Raw genomic sequence first — 11778 nt, 5'->3', positions numbered from 1 at the left:
ATTGAAATTAAGTGAATTAAGTCCATTTAGTGCCTTAGTGACCACAGTCAACCATTTACAAATAAGTACACTCATTCTTATTGGAAAAATTCCAAAGGGTCTTTGGAAACATTGATTTTTAATAACATTGCTTATATACCTGTCAAATGAACCTTTATGCTACTATTCAGTTTTGGTAATGGAGAAAAATTTTTCTCAAAGCAAATCTCAAGTTTGAAGACCAGGCATCACTTGACTCAAAGGATTGTCATGAAACTACTACAGGCACAGGGATGCTGGATGTTCACAGCTACCCAGGGAGAGAAGAACTGAGAGGCCCCCCGCCACAGATTTAGCAGATAAGTGCCAGGAAGAGGCAGCCCTACTACAGGAAGCCACTTCTCCTCCCCTCCCTCCCAACTCTTGGGTTCTGGGCTGAGGCCAGGGACTGTCCGGAGCTGATCTCGGGCTCTCATTGGCCGCTGTCTTTGGTGACGTCACGATCATGATGAGAATTGATGATCGGACACGCTGATTTCATTGTCTGAGGCGGCAGTGGAGACCCAGGAAAAAATCTTGCGGACTCCGCCTGCTCTGGCCCTGGTCTCATCTTGGAACCTCTGATCTCTTTCGTGACCGCACCACGCCCGAGGTAAGCGCCTAACCTGACTGTCTGTGAAGGGCAAAGGAGGACTTTCAAGACCCTGGGATAATGTGCCCAGTAGGGGGCCCGTAGGGTCTGTGGCCTAAAGATACAGCCAATAAATTGGTGCAGCTTCTAGGAAGCCAACTTCCTCTACCCTCCAAGCAAAGGCTGGGAAGAGCATGAAATTAGAAAGGAGCTGAGGATGGGGATACTGTGGGTATTGCCACACAGTGCAGGACCTTGCTCTGAAAGAGGGCGATGTCTGGGACTTACTACTGGCCAGATAGTAAGAGAAACTGGCGCCTCTGCTTCTAAAGAAAAGACAGGATTGAATTCTACCACTTCTAGATTTCACTGGACAGTAGATTTCTCATAGCCCCACTCAAATCGCACCGAGGACGCTGCGCCTGCGCATAAACACTCTGATTAGAGGGGAGGGGGGAGGTTCACTGCAGAGAGAATGGGCTTGGAAGTTGCGCAGGCGCCTTTTCTCTTTAGCTGGAGGGGGAGGGGCTGAGCTGTGTCTGAACTGAATAAGGGAAAGGTTAGGGATTTGGCCTTGAGATGTTTCAAGTGCCATTTGAAGTGAGGGATCTGCTACTGATTTTTGCATTTGGCCTACTGAGTGTACTCAGCATCAAAATAAGACTGATAAATTTGAGAAAGCAAATTCTTACTTTAAAGATATGTCTATGGAAAGGAAGGAAATTGAAGAACTTGCAGACTAAAGTTCTCAGTTATAAAGAAGAGTTAAAGATGTGTGTGGGGGGATTGTATACAATAGTTTTAAAAATAAATCTAACTTTCAATCTTCAAAGAGCTTAGGTGTGATATGACATTCAGTAATTTGGCGCATCACTTTGAAGACTTAGAAATATATTTACTCACTTGTCTGTCTTTTCTTCATGTTTAGCCCCATCACATAAAGCTTTTACCTCTATCTCAGATTTGATATTTTCCTTCTTTCTTCTTCTTGGGTGTTTCTATTAGAACCATCTAAGTCAAATCTTATTTCAAGAGACTTTCTCTAGCATCCATTAATTGGGACGGACTATGTCACCCCACTGTTTGGAGGAATGATCAGCCCCTCTGTCCTTGGGGAAAGATTGTATTGTTGGATTATTAGTCCCTGCCATGATCTCATCATTTACTCCCATTTTACAGGGAAAAATTGGGATTTTCTCCAATTTTTAAAGTGAAGATCTTGTTAAATATTGGCGACTTTTCCTTTGTATGTCTTCTCATACCATTCTTCACCTGCTCCTCAGTCTTCTCTCTTATACTCCTCTGGTAACTAAAGGAGCTTCCTAGCCAGCATATTCCTTTCACCATATAAAACTACCTGTCTGTGAACACTACTTCAATATTGTTTTCTCTAACAAGAATATCCTTGGCTTCCTATTATCCATTTTTTCAAGCTACTTCCTGTTATCTATTATTCCAAGTCAGATTCTACCTAGATTGCAAAAGAACAACGAAACCTCAATCTAGCCTTTTTGAATGGTAGCACCTTATCTTTCTTCAATGTAAATTTCCCTACTGTTTCTTGAACAATTTTGCTTCTCACACCACTATCACCACTTTTTCCTAGGCAACTTTCTATTCTACATAATTTAAATCTTGTCTTCGTTGGAACTGCTGTTCAAATTAGACCACCTATAAGTGTCTTTCAAGTACAATGCAGTGGCTGTATAGGTCAACTTCCCTAAAATTCTGACATCTGTTCTTTGATTTGCCACTTTCTTCTACCCTGTTGTCTACCATCTTACTTTGTGCAGTGTGTGTGTGTGTGTGTGTGTGTGTTATGTACTCTTTAACTGGACTTTATATCCTTAGCGGTTGAGAATATACCAGCCAGTTCTTTACTATCTTCCCACACACCTAGCTGACTAATGAAAACAGCTATAGTAACTTCACTTCTTTTTTCTTTAGGAAACAATCCCCTGGGGAGCTTAGTAATATTGTTTTGGAGAGAACTATACACACACACACACACACACACACACACACACACACGTCAATTTTAGTCATCTTTAGTCAGGCAAGGACTCCTCTGGTGACTAAACAAACCTGACTGTGAGTCACGAAAAAGGCATAATGGAGATACCTGTTTCATGAGTGGCTTTCAAATATGCCACAAACAAGACCAAAGCATTATAGCCTCGGAAGTAGATTTGTTTGTAATTCTTTCCACTGGAAAGACACTGCTTAGAGACATCCCATCACTCTGTACTTCTTTCTAATCACATTATGTCATGAATCGCCTCTTGAAAAATCTGCTATTAATCACTATTTATTGCATTATACTTTCAATTACTATGTTAGATTGACTACCCTTGACAGTTTTAATTTGACAGCTGATCACCATAGTGGTTGCTACAGTTGCATATATATTTGCATATATATATTTGCATATACATATATATATTCCTCTGGGGAATAAAATTTTATTGTTTCATAGAACAGAACTTTTGCTTGAATGATAGTGTAATCATAGCTTATTATAGAGAATGTTTTTTAGATAAACAGTTTTTTTTTTCAATTCTTATTTCACTTTGAGACACCATCCCAATACTTTTTGAATGTTATGGTTTGAGACTATAGCTTAAAAGCAATTCAGAAGGATATTACAATTTATAAATTTTAAAATAATGCTAATAGGTTATTATAAGCAAACTATAAGTGCTATTTATTATTAGGGACTGTTCTTTTACCTTGACCTTTTCTCTTCTTGCCTAAATTATGGGGTTCTTTCAAAGCAGTTTTAGTTTGTAGACAATAAATATAGTAATTAATATGATTCCCTTACATGTTTATTTGCACACCAATAGATTATTCAGTTAGGCAACTCTGACCAAAATGCAGGACTTAAGATTGAACATGCTCTTTATTTTACATCATTAAAAATAAAAGATAAGCCGGGTGTGGTGGTGCACGCCTTTAATCCCAGCACTTGGGAGGCAGAGGCAGGTGGATTTCTGAGTTTGAGGCCAGCCTGGTCTACAAAGTGAGTTCCAGGACAGCCAGGGCTATACAGAGAAACCCTGTCTCGAAAAACCAAAATAAAATAAAATAAAATAAAATAAAATAAAATATCAAGGAAGAAAATATCATCTATATATTGATGTTCATTTTATGATTCTTACCTGTAGAGAAAAGGAGATTTTTTTTTTCATTTAAGATGTAGAGTTTGAGCTAGAAGGAACTTTCTAATGATAAGCCAGTTTTCTCATCTTACATAGCATAAATCTGAGACCTAGAGATGTGAAGTACTTTGCTAATATTAGCACAAGCATTGTGTATTTTATATACACCATCATACTCTTACACAGTTTATTGTATTTAATCCATATAGCATGCCTCTCAAACAGTTGCTAATATTATTTTGTTTTTCATTTTTGTTTTGAGAAACTGAAAGGTCAAAGTAGTTGACTTGCCTAGGTCCACACAGCTAGGATTCAAATGCCACAGTCAGGATCCAACTTCTATTTGACTCATGATCAATGTATCCTTGAGAAAGGTAACATAATGAATTCTTAAGAGACTTAACTAGGATCTGAGCCTCTGGCATCCTGGCCCAGTGTGGTATGTGTGTGTGTGTGTGTGTGGTGTGTGTGTGGGGTGTGTGTGTGTGTGTGTGTGTGTGTGTGTGTGTGTGCCTATAACTAAATGAAGATACTCATTTTGGATTTCCAGTTGCAGTTTAGAATCTGAGAAGATCAAGGCTTTGTCAAGGTGATGATGGCACGAGACAGGTGTATATCCTCCATACTATGTGTGGAATGTCAGTCATGAGTAAGCTTGACCCAATGGTGTATGCTTATATTTGGTTTCCATAAATCCAGTTCCAATGACCCTTTTTGACTTTTATCGATACCAGGCATGTACAGAGTCCATATGCATATACACAGGCAAAACATCCAATTACATAAAATAAAACATAAATAAATCTGTAAGAAATACAGTGCCTTAATTATACAAGATGATAAATTTTACATTAAATTATTTTTTTAAAAAACACTGAATTCAATCACATTAAAATTGTATTTTAGAGAGGACATTAGATTTTTAAACAATAGAATCCTCAACATGATAAAAATATGAATTGCTGATGTTTATTTTGTAGTGGAATCGGTTAAAATGGAAATTAGTGGTTACATGTAAATCCATTGAGTATACTATATTTAGGTATACTGTTTTCGGAAGTAAAAGGTGATGAAATCTAAAGCGGTAGAAATACAAATATCCATTCAATAGCAATTAATGGAAAAATAGAGGCCATGAATTTTAAGAAGACTAGGGAGAAGCATATGAGAGGGTCTGGAGGGAGAAAAGGGAAAGGAGAAATCTAATTAAATTATTATCTCAAAAACAAAGAAAAAAAGATATTTTAAGAAAAAAAAGATGCTGTAACAGCTAGGGCTCGGATTTACCTCAGCATTGGAGTACTAGCCTAGTAAAATTAGATCTTGAGTTTGGTCCTCAACAATAAACAGATACACACACACACACACACACACACACACACACACACACACAAGCTGGAAAGGTTAGCATATTCAGAAACTGTTACAGGCATCCTGGAACCTTTCTAAGCACCAATAATACCAAGGCAATAAGGGAAAACTCATTTGTGTAAGTAGAGTCATCTTTGTGACAGCTAGTAGAAAAACTGCCAGCATTAACTGGATGTATGACATTGTATCATGTTTGTCAATCAAACACTATAGTTTACTTCTTCATGTAAAGGTATACAAGAGAAGTTGCTCAACTTTCTTGGTCCCCTGCTGCTTTACAGCTAGTATAATAAGCAATTGAACTGACTGGCATTCTTCACTCCTTTTATTTTTTAGAGTAATAAAAAAATTAAGGGAATCATCTCCTTAGTTTCTCTCTCCTTGGAATGGGAGACATTTTCTTTTGATGTGTTTTAAGCAGTCTTGCAAAAACACGTGACTTACATACCCAGTAGAAACCTTTTCCATGTAGACAGTCATTTTGGGGGTTGTTTTTGTGCAAGGTCATGCAATTAGTAAGTGGCAGAACTTGGACATAAGGAAGGTGTTATTCTAAGCTAAACACTTCATTTTATTTTTCAAATGTTTGCACGAGTATATGTTTGTGTATATGTCCACTTAGCCTGTAAAGTCTATAAAATTTCCATGTTTTTCTCAGTGGATACGTGTTTTTCTTACAAAAAGAGGTCATCATATGAACCCTCATGGTTTCACATGGCGTAAGGTAATAGGCTCACATTCTTTACTATGATGTCTAAGCAGCCAATGGCGAACACATTCCTTCACTGAGTTTTATGGAACATTGTATTACAAGATTATGTGCTTTCAACTACACTAATTTATTGCTTTAATACTTTGCTATTTGGTTAGCTGGATCTACCTTTTGTGTATTTTATGATGGACTAGCTGTAACATTTTAGAAAGTAATTATCTGCGACCTACCTTCAAAGTAGCTTTGCCCTTTCATAGATTAACAACTTTCCGTGTCAAAATCTTCACAAAAGAGTATGATTGGTAGAGACCTAGGAGACTGTAAAATGTGAAAAAAGAAATATGTTCTACATTAGTGGGAAGTATTAGAGTAGATGTCTGAGTCTTCAGTCTTGACTCATCTCTCCTAAGACAACAGCATAACCACTTGTGTTATTTTTAATATATGCTATATATTTTATTTAGAATCCCCACTCTTATATTTAATACTGACAAATAATGTTACAATCATGAATATATTGAAAAAGTCTGTGTCTGCATCATTTCTAGTTAGAAGAAAAAAAACACTTCAGACTTACCTCTAGCAACATTAAATCATTTATCAGTAAATTGACTTTTCTGATTAGGTTTGGTGTATTTGCATCTATTAAATCTTTGATAGTCAAAGAATGCTCTGTGGAATAGAAGCATGACCATCACATGGGAAGGACTCAGAAACTGAAAATTTCTGACCTGCCCAGATAACCTGCTCATCATCTGTATTTTAGCAAGATCCCCCAGGTGATCTCTATCACATTAACATCTAAGAAACGATATTGGAAACCAAAGTCAAAATTTCTTCACTACCTAGACTTTTGAAAGCTGGTGATCATAGACAAAAATTGAATTTTCTGTCCACTTTCATAAATGTAAAGAAATATGAAATCAAAGTATTTTCTGTTGTCTATTACCTGACTGATTTTTTTTATTATGTATTTTCTTCAATTACATTTCCAATGCTATCCCAAAAGTCCCTCCCCACAACTCCCCTACCCACCCATTCCCATTTTTTGGCCCTGGCATTCCCCTGTACTGGGGCATATAAAGTTTGCAAGTCCAATGGGCCTCTCTTTCCAGTGATGGCCGACTAGGTCATCTTTTGATACATATGCAGCTAGAGTCAAGAGCTCTGGGGTACTGGTTAGTTCATAATGTTGTTCCTCCGATAGGGTTGCAGATCTCTTTAGCTCCTTGGATACTTTCTCTAGCTCCTCCGTTGGGGGCCCTGTGATCCATCCAATAGTTGACTGTGAGCATCCACTTCGGTGTTTGCTAGGCCCCGGCCTAGTCTCACAAGGGACTGATTTTTATAACCTTCCTTCCATCATGAAGCTGATACTGTTTCATTAGGAGAGCTATAATTATATAATAAATCAAATTGTTGAGTCTAGATGAATCCACTTACTTTGATGATAGCATTGGCCTCACATTTGAAATGATACTTGTCATTATACGTGACTCATTGGCACAATCAACAGAGAGTCACAAAAAGCATATAGATAGATGTGCAGGAGCTGATAGCACTACGCAATGGGGCAGCTAAACCATTTTTCTGTTTGTTGCTGGGGTATAGTACCATAAAATTAGTGGTTTACAATAACATAAATTTGGCATTGTGAAATACTATAACCTCAGCACTTGTGAGACAGGCAGAAGAATCACAAATCTGAAGCCAAAGCTGGCTTCTTAGAATAATCTTGCCTTTCGACAAACAAAAATAATAACATAAATGCATTGTGTTATGAAAGTGATAATTATCAAATGATTCTCGCTATATTAAAATACTTTTGTCAATAGAATTTCTATTTTGGGAATTCTAGGTGAAGAATCCATATCCTTGCTCCTCCCAGGTGTTGGAATTTACCCACATTTCTTGTCTTATAGACTTCTTCTATCTGTCTTAGAGCTGACAATGTTTTATTAGGACTCTGACATTTTACCATTCTTGAAGCTATTATGGTTCCATCTTCATGTTTAAGGTCCCTGGTGATCATCACATTTAGCCCACTCAAATAATGTGGAATAATTTTATTTATGGTTGCTGACTACCAATCTTAATTCCACCTGCAATCTTAATTTACTTTTACAATGTAACGTTCCAGGAATTAAGCCATCTCTTTAAATGGAACCCCAACATCCATATTGTAGAGTGCCAATCTTCTGAACTGTGACAGGATAAATTTCTATTAAAGCTTTCCAGGGTGGGTTTCTCCCCACTTTATTAGAAGAGCTTTAACAAATTTACTCAAGATTGTCTTTTAGGATATATAAAAATATTTATTTAAATACTTTATGTTATATAATACCCTCAGTTTTGACAAAATAATCTAGACATAAAAGAGCTTATGATGTGAATTATTTTGGTAAAACAAGTTCTGAAATATGTTTTTCTATCTCTGATCTTCACTTTACTGATGATACCAGATTATTATATTTATTATGATATAAAGTTATTTCTAAGTTTTAAACTATGAGTCTATTATTTTAGTAAATTACTAAAACTATGTATCCATACAAAATACCAATTGCAGGTCAACTCTTCAAGCTTCTGTAAAGCCTTTCTTCAGGATGCTGTATCAACTGGACCCGCCCCAGCACTTATTGCCCACTTTCTAACCTTCTGTTTTCCATAGAAGTATAAATATTATACTGAAAAACATTATTACTTAGACTCTCTTGACCTTTTCAAAATTTGTTTTAGACTCTTTTTCAAACTCGACATGAGGGCTCACAACGGTAGCCCCAGCACTTGAGACTGAAACAGGATTGTGAGTTCAATAATTGCTTGGACTATCTAACAAGATTCTGTTTCAGAAATTAAAACAACAGACACACACACACATATACACATACACACACACACACACACACACACACACACACACACACACACATACATACACATGCACGCATACATGCAAACTCACTGGCACACAAGCATGCACATAGATTCACAAATGCATGCACTCTCACACACAATTATTACAACAAAATATATGTTCAAAAGCATAGCACATTAATGTTCTAAACATAAAATATATACTTTAATCCTTTTACCTGCATTAAATATGAATGATAGAAAAGCATTTGCTATATGTGGTCAGGATCAGACTATGGATAGTTTATTCTAAAGATTCAGATCTGTTCTGATTGCCACAAAAGAATAAAATTATAATGAAAGAGTCAAAAGCATGTCAGCTGTGTAATCTTCCCTACTGTTATTCATATCTATATGCTAAGATTAGCCAAGAGAAAATGCCAAAAAATACATTAGGAGTTAATGCTATTCTTTTGTTTTTGTTTTGTTTTTTTGTTTTTCAAGACAGGGTTTCTCTGTATAGCCCTGGCTGTCCTGGAGCTCACTTTGTACACCAGGTTGGCCTCAAACTCAGAAATCCACCTGCCTCTGCCTCCTGAGTGCTGGGATTACAGGAGTGTGCCACCATGCCCGGCCGTTATTCTTTAAATACATACATGATTATAAATTGGCAATAATGTTCATGCTCTATTTTAATTTTACATGCTTGATATAGGACAGTATCTTTAAAACTGAGATTTGTAGATACTGCAGTAAGTCCAATGACTTACTTTCAAATATCTGAAAAATATGATTTTTTAAAATTTAGAAGTTTTTGTACACTAATCATAAAAGAAATTGCCATGTGTATATACACAACACAGAGAAAGATGTATATGGGTATGCAGTTGTAAACTATAGAAAGACATTTGATGTAGTAAGAATTGAGCATCTTAAGGTAGAATATCTCCTACACTCAAAGAAATTTTTGTCAGTTTAGGAAAGATCATGTTTTGGTTGTGTCTTAGTCAGGGTTTCTATTCCTGCACAAACATCATGACCAAGAAGCAAGTTGGGGAGGAAAGGGTTTATTCAGCTTACACTTCCATACTGCTGTTTATCACCAAAGGAAGTCAGAACTGGAACTCAAGCAGGTCAGGAAGCAGGAGCTGATGCAGAGGCCATGGAGGGATGTTACTGGTACCAACTTCTGTATTAGTCAGGGTTCTCTAGAGTCACAGAACTTATGGATAGTCTCTATATAGTAAAGGAATTTATTGATGACTTACAGTCTGCAGTCCAATTCCCAACAATGGTCAGTAGCAGCTGTGAATGGAAGTCCAAGGATCTAACAGTTGCTCAGTCCCACATGGCAAGCAGGCGAAGGAAAGAGAGAGAGACTTCCTTCTTCCAATGTCCTTATATGGTCTCCAGCAGAAGGTGTAGCCCAGATTATAGGTGTGTGCCACCACACCTTTAATCCAAGATGACCTTGAACTCAGAGATCTCCCTGTCTTAATCTTCTGGAATCCATAGCCACTATGCCTCAAGATCTCCATACCAAGATCCAGGTCAGAAAGTTCTATCTCTTAGCCTCCAGGTTAGGGTCACTGGTGACCACTGGTGGTGTATTGTAGTTCATTCCAGATATATTCAAGTTAACAACCAGGAATAGCCACTACACATTGTCTCTTTCAAATAGACACTGAACAAATGTCTTTAGGGATAAGGATGTAGCTCAGTTGGTGGAGTGGTTGCCTAGCATTGATCAGGCCCTAGATCAGGCCCTAGATTGGGTATTTAGTATCACATCAAACTAGGCCTATTGGCATGTGACTAATTTAGGCATGTGAGAGGCAGAGAATGGAGGAACAGACATTCAAGATCATCCTTGGCTACACAGCCTAAGCATGAGAAATACACAACAAACAAGCAAACAAACAGAAAAGAAGTGGTTTCTTCTCCTGTGGGTATTGAATTCAGAATTGTTCTCTTATAAGGCTCTTAAGTAATCCAATGTTTTCTCAGTTTGTTAAAAATATGTATAAGGATAATTATGTGTTACTTAAATGATAAAAATTATATATGTAATTATATATTTATGACCTACAAATATTTATAGAAACACAATCTTTCTGTGTAGCCTAGATTAAACTATAGCTTATGGTCCTCTTGTCTTAATCCCTCCAAGATTCTGATATTAAAGGTGTATACAGTGTCTAGCCAATGTTATGTTCTAATATATGCACATAATAGAATGGCTAAATCAAGCTAATTAACATACATATTACCTTAAATACTTATTATGGGTTTTGTTCTGAAGACATTTGTAATCTATTCTTTTATCACTTTTAAAGTAAACAATCCATTACGATTAACTATAGTCATGCTACACAATAGATCTCTGGAAATCACTCCTTTTATCTAATTGAATGCTTGTATGCTTTCACCAATATCTATCCACAATCTCTCCAACCCCAACCCCTGACAAGCATTGTTCTACTCGGATTTGATGAGTTCATCCTTTTTTTTTTTCTTTGTATTCTATATATAAACAAAATCATGTAATCTTGCTTTTTCCTATTCTTGGCTTATTTTACTTAGCAGAATGTCCCCCAGTTCTATCTTATGTTGTTGCAAATGACAAGGTTTCCTTCTGTTTTAAGGCTTAGTTGCATGTATATATACCGCACTCCCTTTCTTTATACAACCATTTATGGACACTCAGATTGAGTTCACCATATCTTCGCTACTGTGACTGTTTCTATAAGGACACATAAGTGCATAGATTAATTTCATTTCCTTGAATATATACTCAGTAATGACATTATTGGATCATACATGAGTTCTAATTTTAATTTTTCGAGGAACCTCCATAATGTATTTATAATGGCTGTAAAAATTTAACTCTTTAACGACAGTTTGAATTCTTTTTTCTTTGATGGAAATAAATATGTTTCCAGTATTTAGGTAAAAATTGTGTCTGTTTGTATATTGTTTATCTTCTATGTATCTGAATGCTTATACACTGTTACTTATGCACCACTAGATGGCGTGCTTCAAGGGACTTGTCCTATGCCCTAAAGCTT

The 11778-nt window shown here is 36.6% G+C and overlaps 1 protein-coding gene across 2 annotated transcripts in view; it reads left to right on the top strand.

The window, feature by feature from the left end:
- The first annotated feature begins 518 nt into the window (after positions 1-518).
- Hdx (highly divergent homeobox) overlaps positions 519-11778 on the top strand; it is a 121876-nt gene continuing 110616 nt past the window's right edge. For both annotated transcript variants that reach the window (NM_001290459.1, NM_001080549.2), the window contains exon 1: positions 519-631. The gene's annotated coding sequence lies outside the window, so the exon portion shown is untranslated. The remainder of the gene's footprint in view (positions 632-11778) is intronic.

Source organism: Mus musculus, chromosome X (assembly GCF_000001635.26).
Source record: "Mus musculus strain C57BL/6J chromosome X, GRCm38.p6 C57BL/6J".
Classification (NCBI taxonomy): Eukaryota; Metazoa; Chordata; class Mammalia; order Rodentia; family Muridae; genus Mus; species Mus musculus.
Note: the sequence above shows the minus strand (reverse complement) of the source record. Positions and strands in the feature narration are given on the sequence as shown.